Here is a 6037-nt window from a genome sequence, read left to right as displayed (position 1 = left end):
GAGGAACTCAGTTGCATGCGCACACGAGTTAGACTTAGAAGTGAGAGATAAAATAGGGATAATCCATAAAATAGTCGGCCCCAAGCAGAGCATGCAATAGGCTCAGGTAGTAGCCCATGTACACTTAATTTCCTACATGCATAATGATGGTATGCATGCCTTATTCTCTCTCCACTTGATACTATCGCTCCAGAACACATGCATGGCGCAAGCGTGGATATTGTCAGATCAACTTTGACTAAGTTGTCCATCCCTGGACAACCTGCCACTCTTCGACCCTTTCCCGCATGTGTCAGCGTTAACACTGCCATAGGCTACAGTCCAGGCATATGTTTTGCAGGTAGTGTAGCTAATTAGAGCTTGTGAGGTGATATTTTATTTGCATCGAGATCAGTCTATATGGTAGATCGGACGGCAGCTAGGTGGGGGTATTGCCACCGGGTGGCAAGCATATTTTGCTTAGTTCTATATCATAATTAGTATGGAGCAACACTCATTTTTTCCATGCATCTTTTTAGAAAGCCTATAATAAATGATGTTGTGGTTAGGTTCCACAACCAAGGTGCTGGAAGCAGACTGATACAGATGGTTCATGTCATATTCCATCCATCCGCGAATAAGTATACTTTTAGATGTTGTACTAAATCAAACATTTTAAAATTTAACCAACTTTACATAATAAAATAGCAATATATATGATGTGAATTTGGTATAATTTGAAATTGTATTTTAAAACGTATCTAGGGATACAAAATCAGTGTCATAAATGCTACTACCTTTCTTGGTATCGAAGCTTAAAGAGTTTGATTAAAGAAAAATCCTAGCAGTATACTATACTTATTCATGAATGGATGAAGTAGGCAGGACAATGAGTCTATGATCAAAGCTAATGCCTCATGCCGTGATTAGCTACATCCTAAAGCTGTGTATACTCGATCAACAATGTTGCACATCGCCCAATATCTAATGCTCCTTTCTTGGTAGGTGTGCTTCTCAAACTTATAGTTCTTTCATTTGATTCCATCTTTCGGGCGTTTCTTTTGGAGGTTTTGAGACATGGCGGGAGGGTGATTAGTATTGCGTAGGTAATTTGGAAACAACTCGATGCATGAGTATTTGAGAATGCCAGGGATCAGTGGGATGTCCTGCAGCTGATTGATAGAGTTAACTACGAGTTCAGATTGTCAGAAATTGTAAGAGTTGGAGTTGGAGGGAGGAAAAACCTAGAGGGAGAGTAGGCTTCGGGCTTAGGTATGGAGTTGGTGTTGTGCTAGACTGATTTTTAGCAATCAGGCCTTAGCCAAAATCTTGTAATTTGCTGCCCCTTCTATAAAAATATGGCACGCAATTTTCATGCTCTCAAAAAAACATTTTTATTAAATATTTTCTATGACCTTGGGTCCTTGTGTGTTTTCATACTTAAAAAATTGTGAAGACCATGACAGATGTGGAGAACACTATTTGTTGTCATCATACTTAGTTCTACAATCACCATGTCAATTTATTAAAACATTGTTTTGTCTGCCTAGGTTATCTTGTGCAGGTGAGCACATCCAGACTCGGATTACTCATATGCATATAAAAAGGATAAGCTAGAGAAGAATCCATGTTTGTAGCATGGTGCTGCCAAAGTTTCTACTCCTCGAAATGACACAGGTTTTGTGTGAGTTTAAACACTTATTATTTTACTCTTCCTGGAGTTCATTGCGATCTTACTGATTTTGCATTTAAAATGTACTCACAAATTAAAAATGATGTTGTTGGTAAATTCAAGGTGCACTCATGATCACAAATGCATGTGTTTGGAATATAACATCTGAAATATATGTGAGATGTTGGAGTTGAAGAAAATTAGCGGAGGACTCCTTCTTTGGATGCCTATGTATAGAAATAATGTAGTAGGTATTGTATGGGAGCTGGTTGACTTGCTCTAAAGCATCACGATGGAAGGAGGTGAGCGATAGAAAGAGAGTGAACCGGCCAGGGAAGTGTATTTTACTATGTGATGATGCTGATGTTACACTGAAAAAATAATATTATCTTTTATTTCACATTAATATTTATCGTAAACTTTTACTTGTCTATGTAGTTAAAGGTATAATTGATTGCGGTATGATTGACTAATGCCTATTTATGATTGCGACACACATTTACCTTTTTTATACAACTAAATTTTAGGGAGTGATGTTTTGGAACACGGGAGCACTCTATATTAACATACATCTTACACATATTTTTGAAATTTGGAAAAATGGAAATAAAAAATTTGCATGTAGATCTTCACGTGTTAAATGCTCACAAAGTCGTTTCATGTAAAATCGACTTATCATGCGGCGTGTATAAAAAACATAACTTTAGTGCTAAAAATAATGCTTTTTAGACGATAAATTTTGCCTTTTTTGCATATGCCATACAAAATATTAGTTTTTCGTGAAACTTGACGAATACAAATATATTATAGACATGTACATGTAGATTTTTAGGTTAATATTTTTTGGCAGAGGGAGCATATGCATCCGGGAGCCGAATTGAATTTCCGTAAATTTTAAATACATCATGAACAGAGACATGTACAAGTGTAACAAGGAATAAATTTAAAGTAACCGTAGCAACGCACGGGCATTCAACTAGTATACACAATGCCAGTTCGCTTCGGAGAATTTGTTCTGGAAGTACAAGGGCAAGTGAAGTATTTCCAAATTATGATTGTAATGCCATCAGTTTATTGCTTTCCTGCAGAGATAATTACCTCTTTGGACGGAGAAAATATCACATATTCCTTTTCTTTTTCCTGTATGGGAGTATGCATCCACAGAAAGTTGACAAGATCTAAATAATTATGTCATTTTCTCAAACCATGCAGGTTTGAGAAAAGTGAAATATACAAGAAAATTTTGGTGACTTCTTTTTACCACCCTCACACAACTCTTTTTTTACCTGAATACACAAACGAGAGAAAGATGGACGAGAAAACCAGTTTAAAAATTGACATTATAGCTTTATTTAAACCTTGGACAAGTAGGTATTCATGTAGTATGGTCTTGGGGCTTCTTTAAACATGTTTCTGTTTTGTTATATCCAGCACGATTAAAATCACCTATCTAGACAACTGCAATTGAAGTACCATCTATGGAGGTATCAGAAAATTAGATAGGAAAGTGGATCCCAGATTTTGGTGTATACCTCATGCTTATTACATATGATAATTAGCAATTTAAAAGATATTGCAGCTAAATTGACCTCATTCAGATTGTGCTTTGCCTAAACTTGCAAGATCAAATAGTAGTTCATGTGCTTTGTTATCAACTATTTTATTCATCTTCTGTGTATAATTTTATTTGTAATTTGGTATTCTCTTTTTCTACTGACTTTTTTTATTTCTCTTAGGTCTCATAGAATATGAAGATATTCTGTAATATTAGTTGTTTATGTTCCTTGGTGATAGTCGATCGGTACATAAAGTTAAGGTTCACAATCAAGTACCAATTCGTTTTCTACCAACTATGCTTGAGAAAAGCACATCACATATGTAATTATGAAAGGAGCTGATGATAAAGGGGGAATGGGTGAAATTAACCAATCGATTGGAGGATCATATATGTCAACTCCATCGGCGATCGTACCAGGAATTGTTGTTAAACATTTCATACTCGGCTTTTCTGCCAATGTTCACACCTCCAGAGTAAGCAACATATCTCAAGGTGGTGTTCTACCCCAAAAGAAGAAATATATTGACAATGCTTCCTTTCAATGTTTTTAGTACTATGCAGTTTTACTTCTATGTTATTTCTCATCAGTCCATGTTTCTCATAAAGAGCATAATATTTTCTCATTCCTGGCAATAATCAGGTTTTTCACAACTGTTATAAACATGATCTTCCGCGGCAACGTGCGGGGTATCATCTAGTTGTTGTAGAAGGCGTGCCCAATGGTTTCCCTTGGACACCCTACAAATATGCACTTCCCCGATTTTGGTACAAGTTGATCGATTTGTAGCATCTTTACGTAAGTTTCACAACCCCAGACTTTCAAGAACGACAAGTTTTGCTTCTTCCCATCCCATAACTCATCTGACGTTGTCTCCACGGTTTTGGATGGAACCCTATTTAAAATGAAGACGGAAGTTTCTAACACTTGACCCCAAAATGATAACGGAAGATCTGTAAGGGACATCATATATCTTACACTATCCAATAGCATTTGATTACATCATTCAGACACACCATTTATTTCTGGAGTTCCTGCTGGCATAAGTTGTGGTACGATACCACAGGTCTTGAGATGTGTATTGAACTCATGACTCAAATACTCGCATCCTCGATCAGATCGAAGATGCTTGATTTTCTTGTTGAGTTGGTTCTCGACTTCAATCTAAAATTCCTTAAATTTCTCAAAGGTTTTAGACTTGTACTTCATTAAATAGATATACGGATATCTACTTAAGTCGTCAGTGAAAGTCACGAAGTAGCGATAACGGTTGCGTGCCGACCTTCTCATTGGTCCACACACATTAGTATGTATGATACCCAATAGGTCATTTCCCGTTCCACTATGACGTTGAACAGTGTCCTAGTCATTTTACCCATGAGGCATGGTTCACATCTTTCAAAAGATTCAAAATCTAATGAATCCAAAAGTCTATCGAAATGGAGTTTCTTCATGCGTTTTTTCCAATATGACCAAGACAACAATGCCATAAATATACGATAGTGTTATCGTCATACTTACATATCTTGCCATCTATGTTATGAATATACAAATTACAGCCAAGATTCATAGTGAATAAACTATTATGCTATGGTGCATGAACATAAACCATCTCATTCAAAAATATGGAACAACCAGTTGTCTCAAACTTGAACGACTATCCATCTTACAATAAGCAAGATCCACTAATTATGCTCATACTCAATGTGGGTGCGTAAAAACGTTTATTCAAAATTAATATGATTCCTGGAGGTATACCAAGATTAAGGTCGCCAACTGCCTTCACGTCCACTCTCTGACCGTTGCCGACGCGCATCAACACTTCATCCTTCGTCAAGCGCCGCTTATTCTGTAACCCCACGTAGAGTAATAAATGTGAGCAACAGTTCCGGTATCAAATACGCAAGCATTACTCTTAGCACTTGCGATGTAAACATCAATAACATGTATATCAGATATATCTTTGTCCTTTTCAGCGATCTTGCCGCCCTTCTTGTCTTCTAGGTACCCTGTGCAGTTACGTTTCCAGTGACCATCCCCTTTGCAGTAGAAGCACTCAGCACCCAGCTTAGGCCAAGGCTTAGGAGCCCTAGGTGTAGTGGAAACAGTTTGGCTATTCTTCTTAGGTTTCCCAATCTTGCCAAACTTCTTGTGGCTAACGGTCTGTTAAAAATCAGCACATTGTGGTCCTTCTTGATCTCTTTCTCAACAATCTTGAGCATGGATAACAACTCGGAAAGGTTTCAGTCATTCCTTGCATGTTGTAGTTTAGAACAAAATCCTTTAAATCTAGGGGAACTATTGCAGCACCCTATTAGTCACCAATTCATTTGGAATCGGGCATTCCAAAGAATTTATGCGTTGAACATATCCGGTCATCTTGACCACGTGCTCGCTCACGCTGATATACTCTTCCATCCTTGCAGAAAAGAATATCTTGGAAGCTTCATACCTCTCAGCCCTAGCTTGCGGTGCAAATGCAGCCCTGAGATCTGTGATCATCTCGTATGCACCCATGTTCTCATGGTGCTTTTGCAGCTCAACTTCCATGGCATAGAGCATACCACTCTGGATGAATGAAGAACCGTCCACCTTAGATTGGTAGACATTATTTACGTCCGTAGGGGCATTTTCAGTGGGTTGCTCACCTAGTGCAACCTCCAATACGTAGTTAATCTTGTGGGGAGTGAGGAGAATCCTCAAGTTGCGGTACCAAGTGGTGAAGTTTGACCCATCAGTATTAAGTTTCTTTTTCTCGGAGAATTGGCCTAGGTTGAAGGTGGGGCGAGGCATCTACAATGGCATTTGCAAAATACATCAAGACTATGTT

This window comes from Lolium rigidum, chromosome 2, assembly GCF_022539505.1.
Source record: "Lolium rigidum isolate FL_2022 chromosome 2, APGP_CSIRO_Lrig_0.1, whole genome shotgun sequence".
NCBI lineage: Eukaryota > Viridiplantae > Streptophyta > Magnoliopsida > Poales > Poaceae > Lolium > Lolium rigidum.
Note: the sequence above shows the minus strand (reverse complement) of the source record.